Consider the following 15,005-nt stretch of genomic DNA (forward strand, 5'->3'; position numbering starts at 1 on the left):
AACCCAACAAATACCAAAAACTTAAACAATAAAAAATTCCCCTAAACAACAAAAACAAACAACTGGCAACACTTTCTTAACTACAATACACTTCTCATACAATCGATTGCTCAGGAGATAGAATATATTTAAACACAACAAAAAAGCTTTATACTGAATCCACAAAAACTTATAAAAAGCTTCATCTGATATCGAAACATAGTTAATCACCGACCATACCACGCTGAATACATCGGTTCTCGTCCGATCACCGAAATTAAGCAGCGTCGGGCGCGGTTAGTACTTAGATGGGGGACCGCTTGGGAACACCGCGTGTTGTTGGCATCCCAACAACTTTTTGTATTTTTTAAAATAAAATTTCTTAAAAATTAAGATAATTTATTGAAAATTAAAAAAAAATATGAAAAATTGTTAAAAATTGAGAAAAAACCATGAAAATTAATGAAAATTCACTCCAATACTGCAATTTATTAACATACAAAAGCAAAAACAGCAGCAGAATTGATTTTTTGTTTTGCTTTTACATTTCTTTACATATGAATGTTTAAGTTTAACATAACAAATTATCATTGTAATATGACAAGCTTTTTGTTTTGTTATGTTTTGCTAGTAAGAGATGTTTGTTTCATGTTTTTATAAGTAGCAAATAAGATTATGTTCTTTCGCCAACGACCATACCACGCTGAATACATCGGTTCTCGTCCGATCACCGAAATTAAGCAGCGTCGGGCGCGGTTAGTACTTAGATGGGGGACCGCTTGGGAACACCGCGTGTTGTTGGCATCCCAACAACTTTTTGTATTTTTTAAAATAAAATTTCTTAAAAATTAAGATAATTTATTGAAAATTAAAAAAAAATATGAAAAATTGTTAAAAATTGAGAAAAAACCATGAAAATTAATGAAAATTCACTCCAATACTGCAATTTATTAACATACAAAAGCAAAAACAGCAGCAGAATTGATTTTTTGTTTTGCTTTTACATTTCTTTACATATGAATGTTTAAGTTTAACATAACAAATTATCATTGTAATATGACAAGCTTTTTGTTTTGTTATGTTTTGCTAGTAAGAGATGTTTGTTTCATGTTTTTATAAGTAGCAAATAAGATTATGTTCTTTCGCCAACGACCATACCACGCTGAATACATCGGTTCTCGTCCGATCACCGAAATTAAGCAGCGTCGGGCGCGGTTAGTACTTAGATGGGGGACCGCTTGGGAACACCGCGTGTTGTTGGCATCCCAACAACTTTTTGTATTTTTTAAAATAAAATTTCTTTCCAATACTGCAATTTATTAACATACAAAAGCAAAAACAGCAGCAGAATTGATTTTTTGTTTTGCTTTTACATTTCTTTACATATGAATGTTTAAGTTTAACATAACAAATTATCATTGTAATATGACAAGCTTTTTGTTTTGTTATGTTTTGCTAGTAAGAGATGTTTGTTTCATGTTTTTATAAGTAGCAAATAAGATTATGTTCTTTCGCCAACGACCATACCACGCTGAATACATCGGTTCTCGTCCGATCACCGAAATTAAGCAGCGTCGGGCGCGGTTAGTACTTAGATGGGGGACCGCTTGGGAACACCGCGTGTTGTTGGCATCCCAACAACTTTTTGTATTTTTTAAAATAAAATTTCTTAAAAATTAAGATAATTTATTGAAAATTAAAAAAAAATATGAAAAATTGTTAAAAATTGAGAAAAAACCATGAAAATTAATGAAAATTCACTCCAATACTGCAATTTATTAACATACAAAAGCAAAAACAGCAGCAGAATTGATTTTTTGTTTTGCTTTTACATTTCTTTACATATGAATGTTTAAGTTTAACATAACAAATTATCATTGTAATATGACAAGCTTTTTGTTTTGTTATGTTTTGCTAGTAAGAGATGTTTGTTTCATGTTTTTATAAGTAGCAAATAAGATTATGTTCTTTCGCCAACGACCATACCACGCTGAATACATCGGTTCTCGTCCGATCACCGAAATTAAGCAGCGTCGGGCGCGGTTAGTACTTAGATGGGGGACCGCTTGGGAACACCGCGTGTTGTTGGCATCCCAACAACTTTTTGTATTTTTTAAAATAAAATTTCTTAAAAATTAAGATAATTTATTGAAAATTAAAAAAAAATATGAAAAATTGTTAAAAATTGAGAAAAAACCATGAAAATTAATGAAAATTCACTCCAATACTGCAATTTATTAACATACAAAAGCAAAAACAGCAGCAGAATTGATTTTTTGTTTTGCTTTTACATTTCTTTACATATGAATGTTTAAGTTTAACATAACAAATTATCATTGTAATATGACAAGCTTTTTGTTTTGTTATGTTTTGCTAGTAAGAGATGTTTGTTTCATGTTTTTATAAGTAGCAAATAAGATTATGTTCTTTCGCCAACGACCATACCACGCTGAATACATCGGTTCTCGTCCGATCACCGAAATTAAGCAGCGTCGGGCGCGGTTAGTACTTAGATGGGGGACCGCTTGGGAACACCGCGTGTTGTTGGCATCCCAACAACTTTTTGTATTTTTTAAAATAAAATTTCTTAAAAATTAAGATAATTTATTGAAAATTAAAAAAAAATATGAAAAATTGTTAAAAATTGAGAAAAAACCATGAAAATTAATGAAAATTCACTCCAATACTGCAATTTATTAACATACAAAAGCAAAAACAGCAGCAGAATTGATTTTTTGTTTTGCTTTTACATTTCTTTACATATGAATGTTTAAGTTTAACATAACAAATTATCATTGTAATATGACAAGCTTTTTGTTTTGTTATGTTTTGCTAGTAAGAGATGTTTGTTTCATGTTTTTATAAGTAGCAAATAAGATTATGTTCTTTCGCCAACGACCATACCACGCTGAATACATCGGTTCTCGTCCGATCACCGAAATTAAGCAGCGTCGGGCGCGGTTAGTACTTAGATGGGGGACCGCTTGGGAACACCGCGTGTTGTTGGCATCCCAACAACTTTTTGTATTTTTTAAAATAAAATTTCTTTCCAATACTGCAATTTATTAACATACAAAAGCAAAAACAGCAGCAGAATTGATTTTTTGTTTTGCTTTTACATTTCTTTACATATGAATGTTTAAGTTTAACATAACAAATTATCATTGTAATATGACAAGCTTTTTGTTTTGTTATGTTTTGCTAGTAAGAGATGTTTGTTTCATGTTTTTATAAGTAGCAAATAAGATTATGTTCTTTCGCCAACGACCATACCACGCTGAATACATCGGTTCTCGTCCGATCACCGAAATTAAGCAGCGTCGGGCGCGGTTAGTACTTAGATGGGGGACCGCTTGGGAACACCGCGTGTTGTTGGCATCCCAACAACTTTTTGTATTTTTTAAAATAAAATTTCTTAAAAATTAAGATAATTTATTGAAAATTAAAAAAAAATATGAAAAATTGTTAAAAATTGAGAAAAAACCATGAAAATTAATGAAAATTCACTCCAATACTGCAATTTATTAACATACAAAAGCAAAAACAGCAGCAGAATTGATTTTTTGTTTTGCTTTTACATTTCTTTACATATGAATGTTTAAGTTTAACATAACAAATTATCATTGTAATATGACAAGCTTTTTGTTTTGTTATGTTTTGCTAGTAAGAGATGTTTGTTTCATGTTTTTATAAGTAGCAAATAAGATTATGTTCTTTCGCCAACGACCATACCACGCTGAATACATCGGTTCTCGTCCGATCACCGAAATTAAGCAGCGTCGGGCGCGGTTAGTACTTAGATGGGGGACCGCTTGGGAACACCGCGTGTTGTTGGCATCCCAACAACTTTTTGTATTTTTTAAAATAAAATTTCTTAAAAATTAAGATAATTTATTGAAAATTAAAAAAAAATATGAAAAATTGTTAAAAATTGAGAAAAAACCATGAAAATTAATGAAAATTCACTCCAATACTGCAATTTATTAACATACAAAAGCAAAAACAGCAGCAGAATTGATTTTTTGTTTTGCTTTTACATTTCTTTACATATGAATGTTTAAGTTTAACATAACAAATTATCATTGTAATATGACAAGCTTTTTGTTTTGTTATGTTTTGCTAGTAAGAGATGTTTGTTTCATGTTTTTATAAGTAGCAAATAAGATTATGTTCTTTCGCCAACGACCATACCACGCTGAATACATCGGTTCTCGTCCGATCACCGAAATTAAGCAGCGTCGGGCGCGGTTAGTACTTAGATGGGGGACCGCTTGGGAACACCGCGTGTTGTTGGCATCCCAACAACTTTTTGTATTTTTTAAAATAAAATTTCTTTCCAATACTGCAATTTATTAACATACAAAAGCAAAAACAGCAGCAGAATTGATTTTTTGTTTTGCTTTTACATTTCTTTACATATGAATGTTTAAGTTTAACATAACAAATTATCATTGTAATATGACAAGCTTTTTGTTTTGTTATGTTTTGCTAGTAAGAGATGTTTGTTTCATGTTTTTATAAGTAGCAAATAAGATTATGTTCTTTCGCCAACGACCATACCACGCTGAATACATCGGTTCTCGTCCGATCACCGAAATTAAGCAGCGTCGGGCGCGGTTAGTACTTAGATGGGGGACCGCTTGGGAACACCGCGTGTTGTTGGCATCCCAACAACTTTTTGTATTTTTTAAAATAAAATTTCTTAAAAATTAAGATAATTTATTGAAAATTAAAAAAAAATATGAAAAATTGTTAAAAATTGAGAAAAAACCATGAAAATTAATGAAAATTCACTCCAATACTGCAATTTATTAACATACAAAAGCAAAAACAGCAGCAGAATTGATTTTTTGTTTTGCTTTTACATTTCTTTACATATGAATGTTTAAGTTTAACATAACAAATTATCATTGTAATATGACAAGCTTTTTGTTTTGTTATGTTTTGCTAGTAAGAGATGTTTGTTTCATGTTTTTATAAGTAGCAAATAAGATTATGTTCTTTCGCCAACGACCATACCACGCTGAATACATCGGTTCTCGTCCGATCACCGAAATTAAGCAGCGTCGGGCGCGGTTAGTACTTAGATGGGGGACCGCTTGGGAACACCGCGTGTTGTTGGCATCCCAACAACTTTTTGTATTTTTTAAAATAAAATTTCTTAAAAATTAAGATAATTTATTGAAAATTAAAAAAAAATATGAAAAATTGTTAAAAATTGAGAAAAAACCATGAAAATTAATGAAAATTCACTCCAATACTGCAATTTATTAACATACAAAAGCAAAAACAGCAGCAGAATTGATTTTTTGTTTTGCTTTTACATTTCTTTACATATGAATGTTTAAGTTTAACATAACAAATTATCATTGTAATATGACAAGCTTTTTGTTTTGTTATGTTTTGCTAGTAAGAGATGTTTGTTTCATGTTTTTATAAGTAGCAAATAAGATTATGTTCTTTCGCCAACGACCATACCACGCTGAATACATCGGTTCTCGTCCGATCACCGAAATTAAGCAGCGTCGGGCGCGGTTAGTACTTAGATGGGGGACCGCTTGGGAACACCGCGTGTTGTTGGCATCCCAACAACTTTTTGTATTTTTTAAAATAAAATTTCTTTCCAATACTGCAATTTATTAACATACAAAAGCAAAAACAGCAGCAGAATTGATTTTTTGTTTTGCTTTTACATTTCTTTACATATGAATGTTTAAGTTTAACATAACAAATTATCATTGTAATATGACAAGCTTTTTGTTTTGTTATGTTTTGCTAGTAAGAGATGTTTGTTTCATGTTTTTATAAGTAGCAAATAAGATTATGTTCTTTCGCCAACGACCATACCACGCTGAATACATCGGTTCTCGTCCGATCACCGAAATTAAGCAGCGTCGGGCGCGGTTAGTACTTAGATGGGGGACCGCTTGGGAACACCGCGTGTTGTTGGCATCCCAACAACTTTTTGTATTTTTTAAAATAAAATTTCTTAAAAATTAAGATAATTTATTGAAAATTAAAAAAAAATATGAAAAATTGTTAAAAATTGAGAAAAAACCATGAAAATTAATGAAAATTCACTCCAATACTGCAATTTATTAACATACAAAAGCAAAAACAGCAGCAGAATTGATTTTTTGTTTTGCTTTTACATTTCTTTACATATGAATGTTTAAGTTTAACATAACAAATTATCATTGTAATATGACAAGCTTTTTGTTTTGTTATGTTTTGCTAGTAAGAGATGTTTGTTTCATGTTTTTATAAGTAGCAAATAAGATTATGTTCTTTCGCCAACGACCATACCACGCTGAATACATCGGTTCTCGTCCGATCACCGAAATTAAGCAGCGTCGGGCGCGGTTAGTACTTAGATGGGGGACCGCTTGGGAACACCGCGTGTTGTTGGCATCCCAACAACTTTTTGTATTTTTTAAAATAAAATTTCTTAAAAATTAAGATAATTTATTGAAAATTAAAAAAAAATATGAAAAATTGTTAAAAATTGAGAAAAAACCATGAAAATTAATGAAAATTCACTCCAATACTGCAATTTATTAACATACAAAAGCAAAAACAGCAGCAGAATTGATTTTTTGTTTTGCTTTTACATTTCTTTACATATGAATGTTTAAGTTTAACATAACAAATTATCATTGTAATATGACAAGCTTTTTGTTTTGTTATGTTTTGCTAGTAAGAGATGTTTGTTTCATGTTTTTATAAGTAGCAAATAAGATTATGTTCTTTCGCCAACGACCATACCACGCTGAATACATCGGTTCTCGTCCGATCACCGAAATTAAGCAGCGTCGGGCGCGGTTAGTACTTAGATGGGGGACCGCTTGGGAACACCGCGTGTTGTTGGCATCCCAACAACTTTTTGTATTTTTTAAAATAAAATTTCTTAAAAATTAAGATAATTTATTGAAAATTAAAAAAAAATATGAAAAATTGTTAAAAATTGAGAAAAAACCATGAAAATTAATGAAAATTCACTCCAATACTGCAATTTATTAACATACAAAAGCAAAAACAGCAGCAGAATTGATTTTTTGTTTTGCTTTTACATTTCTTTACATATGAATGTTTAAGTTTAACATAACAAATTATCATTGTAATATGACAAGCTTTTTGTTTTGTTATGTTTTGCTAGTAAGAGATGTTTGTTTCATGTTTTTATAAGTAGCAAATAAGATTATGTTCTTTCGCCAACGACCATACCACGCTGAATACATCGGTTCTCGTCCGATCACCGAAATTAAGCAGCGTCGGGCGCGGTTAGTACTTAGATGGGGGACCGCTTGGGAACACCGCGTGTTGTTGGCATCCCAACAACTTTTTGTATTTTTTAAAATAAAATTTCTTTCCAATACTGCAATTTATTAACATACAAAAGCAAAAACAGCAGCAGAATTGATTTTTTGTTTTGCTTTTACATTTCTTTACATATGAATGTTTAAGTTTAACATAACAAATTATCATTGTAATATGACAAGCTTTTTGTTTTGTTATGTTTTGCTAGTAAGAGATGTTTGTTTCATGTTTTTATAAGTAGCAAATAAGATTATGTTCTTTCGCCAACGACCATACCACGCTGAATACATCGGTTCTCGTCCGATCACCGAAATTAAGCAGCGTCGGGCGCGGTTAGTACTTAGATGGGGGACCGCTTGGGAACACCGCGTGTTGTTGGCATCCCAACAACTTTTTGTATTTTTTAAAATAAAATTTCTTAAAAATTAAGATAATTTATTGAAAATTAAAAAAAAATATGAAAAATTGTTAAAAATTGAGAAAAAACCATGAAAATTAATGAAAATTCACTCCAATACTGCAATTTATTAACATACAAAAGCAAAAACAGCAGCAGAATTGATTTTTTGTTTTGCTTTTACATTTCTTTACATATGAATGTTTAAGTTTAACATAACAAATTATCATTGTAATATGACAAGCTTTTTGTTTTGTTATGTTTTGCTAGTAAGAGATGTTTGTTTCATGTTTTTATAAGTAGCAAATAAGATTATGTTCTTTCGCCAACGACCATACCACGCTGAATACATCGGTTCTCGTCCGATCACCGAAATTAAGCAGCGTCGGGCGCGGTTAGTACTTAGATGGGGGACCGCTTGGGAACACCGCGTGTTGTTGGCATCCCAACAACTTTTTGTATTTTTTAAAATAAAATTTCTTTCCAATACTGCAATTTATTAACATACAAAAGCAAAAACAGCAGCAGAATTGATTTTTTGTTTTGCTTTTACATTTCTTTACATATGAATGTTTAAGTTTAACATAACAAATTATCATTGTAATATGACAAGCTTTTTGTTTTGTTATGTTTTGCTAGTAAGAGATGTTTGTTTCATGTTTTTATAAGTAGCAAATAAGATTATGTTCTTTCGCCAACGACCATACCACGCTGAATACATCGGTTCTCGTCCGATCACCGAAATTAAGCAGCGTCGGGCGCGGTTAGTACTTAGATGGGGGACCGCTTGGGAACACCGCGTGTTGTTGGCATCCCAACAACTTTTTGTATTTTTTAAAATAAAATTTCTTAAAAATTAAGATAATTTATTGAAAATTAAAAAAAAATATGAAAAATTGTTAAAAATTGAGAAAAAACCATGAAAATTAATGAAAATTCACTCCAATACTGCAATTTATTAACATACAAAAGCAAAAACAGCAGCAGAATTGATTTTTTGTTTTGCTTTTACATTTCTTTACATATGAATGTTTAAGTTTAACATAACAAATTATCATTGTAATATGACAAGCTTTTTGTTTTGTTATGTTTTGCTAGTAAGAGATGTTTGTTTCATGTTTTTATAAGTAGCAAATAAGATTATGTTCTTTCGCCAACGACCATACCACGCTGAATACATCGGTTCTCGTCCGATCACCGAAATTAAGCAGCGTCGGGCGCGGTTAGTACTTAGATGGGGGACCGCTTGGGAACACCGCGTGTTGTTGGCATCCCAACAACTTTTTGTATTTTTTAAAATAAAATTTCTTAAAAATTAAGATAATTTATTGAAAATTAAAAAAAATATGAAAAATTGTTAAAAATTGAGAAAAAACCATGAAAATTAATGAAAATTCACTCCAATACTGCAATTTATTAACATACAAAAGCAAAAACAGCAGCAGAATTGATTTTTTGTTTTGCTTTTACATTTCTTTACATATGAATGTTTAAGTTTAACATAACAAATTATCATTGTAATATGACAAGCTTTTTGTTTTGTTATGTTTTGCTAGTAAGAGATGTTTGTTTCATGTTTTTATAAGTAGCAAATAAGATTATGTTCTTTCGCCAACGACCATACCACGCTGAATACATCGGTTCTCGTCCGATCACCGAAATTAAGCAGCGTCGGGCGCGGTTAGTACTTAGATGGGGGACCGCTTGGGAACACCGCGTGTTGTTGGCATCCCAACAACTTTTTGTATTTTTTAAAATAAAATTTCTTAAAAATTAAGATAATTTATTGAAAATTAAAAAAAAATATGAAAAATTGTTAAAAATTGAGAAAAAACCATGAAAATTAATGAAAATTCACTCCAATACTGCAATTTATTAACATACAAAAGCAAAAACAGCAGCAGAATTGATTTTTTGTTTTGCTTTTACATTTCTTTACATATGAATGTTTAAGTTTAACATAACAAATTATCATTGTAATATGACAAGCTTTTTGTTTTGTTATGTTTTGCTAGTAAGAGATGTTTGTTTCATGTTTTTATAAGTAGCAAATAAGATTATGTTCTTTCGCCAACGACCATACCACGCTGAATACATCGGTTCTCGTCCGATCACCGAAATTAAGCAGCGTCGGGCGCGGTTAGTACTTAGATGGGGGACCGCTTGGGAACACCGCGTGTTGTTGGCATCCCAACAACTTTTTGTATTTTTTAAAATAAAATTTCTTAAAAATTAAGATAATTTATTGAAAATTAAAAAAAAATATGAAAAATTGTTAAAAATTGAGAAAAAACCATGAAAATTAATGAAAATTCACTCCAATACTGCAATTTATTAACATACAAAAGCAAAAACAGCAGCAGAATTGATTTTTTGTTTTGCTTTTACATTTCTTTACATATGAATGTTTAAGTTTAACATAACAAATTATCATTGTAATATGACAAGCTTTTTGTTTTGTTATGTTTTGCTAGTAAGAGATGTTTGTTTCATGTTTTTATAAGTAGCAAATAAGATTATGTTCTTTCGCCAACGACCATACCACGCTGAATACATCGGTTCTCGTCCGATCACCGAAATTAAGCAGCGTCGGGCGCGGTTAGTACTTAGATGGGGGACCGCTTGGGAACACCGCGTGTTGTTGGCATCCCAACAACTTTTTGTATTTTTTAAAATAAAATTTCTTAAAAATTAAGATAATTTATTGAAAATTAAAAAAAAATATGAAAAATTGTTAAAAATTGAGAAAAAACCATGAAAATTAATGAAAATTCACTCCAATACTGCAATTTATTAACATACAAAAGCAAAAACAGCAGCAGAATTGATTTTTTGTTTTGCTTTTACATTTCTTTACATATGAATGTTTAAGTTTAACATAACAAATTATCATTGTAATATGACAAGCTTTTTGTTTTGTTATGTTTTGCTAGTAAGAGATGTTTGTTTCATGTTTTTATAAGTAGCAAATAAGATTATGTTCTTTCGCCAACGACCATACCACGCTGAATACATCGGTTCTCGTCCGATCACCGAAATTAAGCAGCGTCGGGCGCGGTTAGTACTTAGATGGGGGACCGCTTGGGAACACCGCGTGTTGTTGGCATCCCAACAACTTTTTGTATTTTTTAAAATAAAATTTCTTAAAAATTAAGATAATTTATTGAAAATTAAAAAAAAATATGAAAAATTGTTAAAAATTGAGAAAAAACCATGAAAATTAATGAAAATTCACTCCAATACTGCAATTTATTAACATACAAAAGCAAAAACAGCAGCAGAATTGATTTTTTGTTTTGCTTTTACATTTCTTTACATATGAATGTTTAAGTTTAACATAACAAATTATCATTGTAATATGACAAGCTTTTTGTTTTGTTATGTTTTGCTAGTAAGAGATGTTTGTTTCATGTTTTTATAAGTAGCAAATAAGATTATGTTCTTTCGCCAACGACCATACCACGCTGAATACATCGGTTCTCGTCCGATCACCGAAATTAAGCAGCGTCGGGCGCGGTTAGTACTTAGATGGAGGACCGCTTGGGAACACCGCGTGTTGTTGGCATCCCAACAACTTTTTGTATTTTTTAAAATAAAATTTCTTAAAAATTAAGATAATTTATTGAAAATTAAAAAAAAATATGAAAAATTGTTAAAAATTGAGAAAAAACCATGAAAATTAATGAAAATTCACTCCAATACTGCAATTTATTAACATACAAAAGCAAAAACAGCAGCAGAATTGATTTTTTGTTTTGCTTTTACATTTCTTTACATATGAATGTTTAAGTTTAACATAACAAATTATCATTGTAATATGACAAGCTTTTTGTTTTGTTATGTTTTGCTAGTAAGAGATGTTTGTTTCATGTTTTTATAAGTAGCAAATAAGATTATGTTCTTTCGCCAACGACCATACCACGCTGAATACATCGGTTCTCGTCCGATCACCGAAATTAAGCAGCGTCGGGCGCGGTTAGTACTTAGATGGGGGACCGCTTGGGAACACCGCGTGTTGTTGGCATCCCAACAACTTTTTGTATTTTTTAAAATAAAATTTCTTAAAAATTAAGATAATTTATTGAAAATTTCAAAAAAAAATATGAAAAATTGTTAAAAATTGAGAAAAAACCATGAAAATTAATGAACATTCACTCCAATACTGCAATTTATTAACATACAAAAGCAAAAACAGCAGCAGAATTGATTTTTTGTTTTGCTTTTACATTTCTTTACATATGAATGTTTAAGTTTAACATAACAAATTATCATTGTAATATGACAAGCTTTTTGTTTTGTTATGTTTTGCTAGTAAGAGATGTTTGTTTCATGTTTTTATAAGTAGCAAATAAGATTATGTTCTTTCGCCAACGACCATACCACGCTGAATACATCGGTTCTCGTCCGATCACCGAAATTAAGCAGCGTCGGGCGCGGTTAGTACTTAGATGGGGGACCGCTTGGGAACACCGCGTGTTGTTGGCATCCCAACAACTTTTTGTATTTTTTAAAATAAAATTTCTTAAAAATTAAGATAATTTATTGAAAATTTAAAAAAAAATATGAAAAATTGTTAAAAATTGAGAAAAAACCATGAAAATTAATGAAAATTCACTCCAATACTGCAATTTATTAACATACAAAAGCAAAAACAGCAGCAGAATTGATTTTTTGTTTTGCTTTTACATTTCTTTACATATGAATGTTTAAGTTTAACATAACAAATTATCATTGTAATATGACAAGCTTTTTGTTTTGTTATGTTTTGCTAGTAAGAGATGTTTGTTTCATGTTTTTATAAGTAGCAAATAAGATTATGTTCTTTCGCCAACGACCATACCACGCTGAATACATCGGTTCTCGTCCGATCACCGAAATTAAGCAGCGTCGGGCGCGGTTAGTACTTAGATGGGGGACCGCTTGGGAACACCGCGTGTTGTTGGCATCCCAACAACTTTTTGTATTTTTTAAAATAAAATTTCTTAAAAATTAAGATAATTTATTGAAAATTTAAAAAAAAATATGAAAAATTGTTAAAAATTGAGAAAAAACCATTAAAATTAATGAAATTCACTCCAATACTGCAATTTATTAACATACAAAAGCAAAAACAGCAGCAGAATTGATTTTTTGTTTTGCTTTTACATTTCTTTACATATGAATGTTTAAGTTTAACATAACAAATTATCATTGTAATATGACAAGCTTTTTGTTTTGTTATGTTTTGCTAGTAAGAGATGTTTGTTTCATGTTTTTATAAGTAGCAAATAAGATTATGTTCTTTCGCCAACGACCATACCACGCTGAATACATCGGTTCTCGTCCGATCACCGAAATTAAGCAGCGTCGGGCGCGGTTAGTACTTAGATGGGGGACCGCTTGGGAACACCGCGTGTTGTTGGCATCCCAACAACTTTTTGTATTTTTTAAAATAAAATTTCTTAAAAATTAAGATAATTTATTGAAAATTAAAAAAAAAATATGAAAAATTGTTAAAAATTGAGAAAAAACCATGAAAATTAATGAACATTCACTCCAATACTGCAATTTATTAACATACAAAGCAAAAACAGCAGCAGAATTGATTTTTTGTTTTGCTTTTACATTTCTTTACATATGAATGTTTAAGTTTAACATAACAAATTATCATTGTAATATGACAAGCTTTTTGTTTTGTTATGTTTTGCTAGTAAGAGATGTTTGTTTCATGTTTTTATAAGTAGCAAATAAGATTATGTTCTTTCGCCAACGACCATACCACGCTGAATACATCGGTTCTCGTCCGATCACCGAAATTAAGCAGCGTCGGGCGCGGTTAGTACTTAGATGGGGGACCGCTTGGGAACACCGCGTGTTGTTGGCATCCCAACAACTTTTTGTATTTTTTAAAATAAAATTTCTTAAAAATTAAGATAATTTATTGAAAATTAAAAAAAAATATGAAAAATTGTTAAAAATTGAGAAAAAACCATGAAAATTAATGAAAATTCACTCCAATACTGCAATTTATTAACATACAAAAGCAAAAACAGCAGCAGAATTGATTTTTTGTTTTGCTTTTACATTTCTTTACATATGAATGTTTAAGTTTAACATAACAAATTATCATTGTAATATGACAAGCTTTTTGTTTTGTTATGTTTTGCTAGTAAGAGATGTTTGTTTCATGTTTTTATAAGTAGCAAATAAGATTATGTTCTTTCGCCAACGACCATACCACGCTGAATACATCGGTTCTCGTCCGATCACCGAAATTAAGCAGCGTCGGGCGCGGTTAGTACTTAGATGGGGGACCGCTTGGGAACACCGCGTGTTGTTGGCATCACAACAACTTTTTGTATTTTTTAAAATAAAATTTCTTAAAAATTAAGATAATTTATTGAAAATTAAAAAAAAATATGAAAAAATTGTTAAAAATTGAGAAAAAAACCATGAAAATTAATGAAAATTCACTCCAATACTGCAATTTATTAACATACAAAAGCAAAACAGCAGCAGAATTGATTTTTTGTTTTGCTTTTACATTTCTTACATATGAATGTTTAAGTTTAACATAACAAATTATCATTGTAATATGACAAGCTTTTTGTTTTGTTATGTTTTGCTAGTAAGAGATGTTTGTTTCATGTTTTTATAAGTAGCAAATAAGATTATGTTCTTTCGCCAACGACCATACCACGCTGAATACATCGGTTCTCGTCCGATCACCGAAATTAAGCAGCGTCGGGCGCGGTTAGTACTTAGATGGGGGACCGCTTGGGAACACCGCGTGTTGTTGGCATCCCAACAACTTTTTGTATTTTTTTAAAATAAAATTTCTTAAAAATTAAGATAATTTATTGAAATTAAAAAAAAATATGAAAAATTGTTAAAAATTGAGAAAAAACCATTAAAATTAATGAACATTCACTCCAATACTGCAATTTATTAACATACAAAAGCAAAAACAGCAGCAGAATTGATTTTTTGTTTTGCTTTTACATTTCTTTACATATGAATGTTTAAGTTTAACATAACAAATTATCATTGTAATATGACAAGCTTTTTGTTTTGTTATGTTTTGCTAGTAAGAGATGTTTGTTTCATGTTTTTATAAGTAGCAAATAAGATTATGTTCGCCAACGACCATACCACGCTGAATACATCGGTTCTCGTCCGATCACCGAAATTAAGCAGCGTCGGGCGCGGTTAGTACTTAGATGGGGGACCGCTTGGGAACACCGCGTGTTGTTGGCATCACAACAACTTTTTGTATTTTTTAAAATAAAATTTCTTAAAAATTAAGATAATTTATTGAAAATTAAAAAAAAAT

At 30.7% G+C, this 15,005-nt stretch overlaps 33 non-coding genes and 1 pseudogene across 33 annotated transcripts; all 34 read left to right on the top strand.

Annotated features, from left to right (window-relative positions):
• Positions 1-205: 205 nt before the first annotated feature.
• On the top strand, positions 206-324 carry LOC119608798 (annotated as a pseudogene).
• Positions 325-664: 340 nt separating this feature from the next.
• On the top strand, positions 665-783 carry LOC119608766. The gene has a single exon (XR_005231839.1). It is a non-coding gene; the product is annotated as a 5S ribosomal RNA (ribosomal RNA).
• A 340-nt stretch (positions 784-1,123) lies between these two features.
• LOC119608777 lies at positions 1,124-1,242 on the top strand. The gene has a single exon (XR_005231850.1). It is a non-coding gene; the product is annotated as a 5S ribosomal RNA (ribosomal RNA).
• A 250-nt stretch (positions 1,243-1,492) lies between these two features.
• LOC119608789 lies at positions 1,493-1,611 on the top strand. Its single transcript, XR_005231861.1, has one exon. It is a non-coding gene; the product is annotated as a 5S ribosomal RNA (ribosomal RNA).
• A 340-nt stretch (positions 1,612-1,951) lies between these two features.
• Positions 1,952-2,070, top strand: LOC119608799. The gene has a single exon (XR_005231870.1). It is a non-coding gene; the product is annotated as a 5S ribosomal RNA (ribosomal RNA).
• A 340-nt stretch (positions 2,071-2,410) lies between these two features.
• On the top strand, positions 2,411-2,529 carry LOC119608802. The gene has a single exon (XR_005231871.1). It is a non-coding gene; the product is annotated as a 5S ribosomal RNA (ribosomal RNA).
• Positions 2,530-2,869: 340 nt separating this feature from the next.
• Positions 2,870-2,988, top strand: LOC119608767. The gene has a single exon (XR_005231840.1). It is a non-coding gene; the product is annotated as a 5S ribosomal RNA (ribosomal RNA).
• A 250-nt stretch (positions 2,989-3,238) lies between these two features.
• LOC119608768 lies at positions 3,239-3,357 on the top strand. Its single transcript, XR_005231841.1, has one exon. It is a non-coding gene; the product is annotated as a 5S ribosomal RNA (ribosomal RNA).
• Positions 3,358-3,697: 340 nt separating this feature from the next.
• On the top strand, positions 3,698-3,816 carry LOC119608769. The gene has a single exon (XR_005231842.1). It is a non-coding gene; the product is annotated as a 5S ribosomal RNA (ribosomal RNA).
• Positions 3,817-4,156: 340 nt separating this feature from the next.
• On the top strand, positions 4,157-4,275 carry LOC119608770. Its single transcript, XR_005231843.1, has one exon. It is a non-coding gene; the product is annotated as a 5S ribosomal RNA (ribosomal RNA).
• Positions 4,276-4,525: 250 nt separating this feature from the next.
• On the top strand, positions 4,526-4,644 carry LOC119608771. Its single transcript, XR_005231844.1, has one exon. It is a non-coding gene; the product is annotated as a 5S ribosomal RNA (ribosomal RNA).
• Positions 4,645-4,984: 340 nt separating this feature from the next.
• LOC119608772 lies at positions 4,985-5,103 on the top strand. The gene has a single exon (XR_005231845.1). It is a non-coding gene; the product is annotated as a 5S ribosomal RNA (ribosomal RNA).
• Positions 5,104-5,443: 340 nt separating this feature from the next.
• On the top strand, positions 5,444-5,562 carry LOC119608773. The gene has a single exon (XR_005231846.1). It is a non-coding gene; the product is annotated as a 5S ribosomal RNA (ribosomal RNA).
• Positions 5,563-5,812: 250 nt separating this feature from the next.
• LOC119608774 lies at positions 5,813-5,931 on the top strand. Its single transcript, XR_005231847.1, has one exon. It is a non-coding gene; the product is annotated as a 5S ribosomal RNA (ribosomal RNA).
• A 340-nt stretch (positions 5,932-6,271) lies between these two features.
• LOC119608775 lies at positions 6,272-6,390 on the top strand. The gene has a single exon (XR_005231848.1). It is a non-coding gene; the product is annotated as a 5S ribosomal RNA (ribosomal RNA).
• Positions 6,391-6,730: 340 nt separating this feature from the next.
• On the top strand, positions 6,731-6,849 carry LOC119608776. Its single transcript, XR_005231849.1, has one exon. It is a non-coding gene; the product is annotated as a 5S ribosomal RNA (ribosomal RNA).
• A 340-nt stretch (positions 6,850-7,189) lies between these two features.
• On the top strand, positions 7,190-7,308 carry LOC119608778. Its single transcript, XR_005231851.1, has one exon. It is a non-coding gene; the product is annotated as a 5S ribosomal RNA (ribosomal RNA).
• Positions 7,309-7,558: 250 nt separating this feature from the next.
• Positions 7,559-7,677, top strand: LOC119608779. The gene has a single exon (XR_005231852.1). It is a non-coding gene; the product is annotated as a 5S ribosomal RNA (ribosomal RNA).
• Positions 7,678-8,017: 340 nt separating this feature from the next.
• On the top strand, positions 8,018-8,136 carry LOC119608780. Its single transcript, XR_005231853.1, has one exon. It is a non-coding gene; the product is annotated as a 5S ribosomal RNA (ribosomal RNA).
• A 250-nt stretch (positions 8,137-8,386) lies between these two features.
• LOC119608781 lies at positions 8,387-8,505 on the top strand. The gene has a single exon (XR_005231854.1). It is a non-coding gene; the product is annotated as a 5S ribosomal RNA (ribosomal RNA).
• Positions 8,506-8,845: 340 nt separating this feature from the next.
• Positions 8,846-8,964, top strand: LOC119608782. The gene has a single exon (XR_005231855.1). It is a non-coding gene; the product is annotated as a 5S ribosomal RNA (ribosomal RNA).
• Positions 8,965-9,303: 339 nt separating this feature from the next.
• LOC119608783 lies at positions 9,304-9,422 on the top strand. The gene has a single exon (XR_005231856.1). It is a non-coding gene; the product is annotated as a 5S ribosomal RNA (ribosomal RNA).
• A 340-nt stretch (positions 9,423-9,762) lies between these two features.
• On the top strand, positions 9,763-9,881 carry LOC119608785. The gene has a single exon (XR_005231857.1). It is a non-coding gene; the product is annotated as a 5S ribosomal RNA (ribosomal RNA).
• Positions 9,882-10,221: 340 nt separating this feature from the next.
• LOC119608786 lies at positions 10,222-10,340 on the top strand. Its single transcript, XR_005231858.1, has one exon. It is a non-coding gene; the product is annotated as a 5S ribosomal RNA (ribosomal RNA).
• A 340-nt stretch (positions 10,341-10,680) lies between these two features.
• Positions 10,681-10,799, top strand: LOC119608787. Its single transcript, XR_005231859.1, has one exon. It is a non-coding gene; the product is annotated as a 5S ribosomal RNA (ribosomal RNA).
• Positions 10,800-11,139: 340 nt separating this feature from the next.
• On the top strand, positions 11,140-11,258 carry LOC119608797. The gene has a single exon (XR_005231869.1). It is a non-coding gene; the product is annotated as a 5S ribosomal RNA (ribosomal RNA).
• A 340-nt stretch (positions 11,259-11,598) lies between these two features.
• Positions 11,599-11,717, top strand: LOC119608788. Its single transcript, XR_005231860.1, has one exon. It is a non-coding gene; the product is annotated as a 5S ribosomal RNA (ribosomal RNA).
• Positions 11,718-12,059: 342 nt separating this feature from the next.
• Positions 12,060-12,178, top strand: LOC119608790. Its single transcript, XR_005231862.1, has one exon. It is a non-coding gene; the product is annotated as a 5S ribosomal RNA (ribosomal RNA).
• A 341-nt stretch (positions 12,179-12,519) lies between these two features.
• LOC119608791 lies at positions 12,520-12,638 on the top strand. The gene has a single exon (XR_005231863.1). It is a non-coding gene; the product is annotated as a 5S ribosomal RNA (ribosomal RNA).
• A 340-nt stretch (positions 12,639-12,978) lies between these two features.
• LOC119608792 lies at positions 12,979-13,097 on the top strand. Its single transcript, XR_005231864.1, has one exon. It is a non-coding gene; the product is annotated as a 5S ribosomal RNA (ribosomal RNA).
• A 340-nt stretch (positions 13,098-13,437) lies between these two features.
• LOC119608793 lies at positions 13,438-13,556 on the top strand. The gene has a single exon (XR_005231865.1). It is a non-coding gene; the product is annotated as a 5S ribosomal RNA (ribosomal RNA).
• Positions 13,557-13,896: 340 nt separating this feature from the next.
• LOC119608794 lies at positions 13,897-14,015 on the top strand. The gene has a single exon (XR_005231866.1). It is a non-coding gene; the product is annotated as a 5S ribosomal RNA (ribosomal RNA).
• A 340-nt stretch (positions 14,016-14,355) lies between these two features.
• LOC119608795 lies at positions 14,356-14,474 on the top strand. The gene has a single exon (XR_005231867.1). It is a non-coding gene; the product is annotated as a 5S ribosomal RNA (ribosomal RNA).
• Positions 14,475-14,810: 336 nt separating this feature from the next.
• On the top strand, positions 14,811-14,929 carry LOC119608796. Its single transcript, XR_005231868.1, has one exon. It is a non-coding gene; the product is annotated as a 5S ribosomal RNA (ribosomal RNA).
• The last annotated feature ends 76 nt before the right edge of the window (positions 14,930-15,005 follow it).

This window comes from Lucilia sericata, unplaced genomic scaffold (assembly GCF_015586225.1).
Source record: "Lucilia sericata isolate MDLA Ls3-8-SP2 unplaced genomic scaffold, ASM1558622v1 Contig000880F_arrow, whole genome shotgun sequence".
Lineage (NCBI taxonomy): Eukaryota > Metazoa > Arthropoda > Insecta > Diptera > Calliphoridae > Lucilia > Lucilia sericata.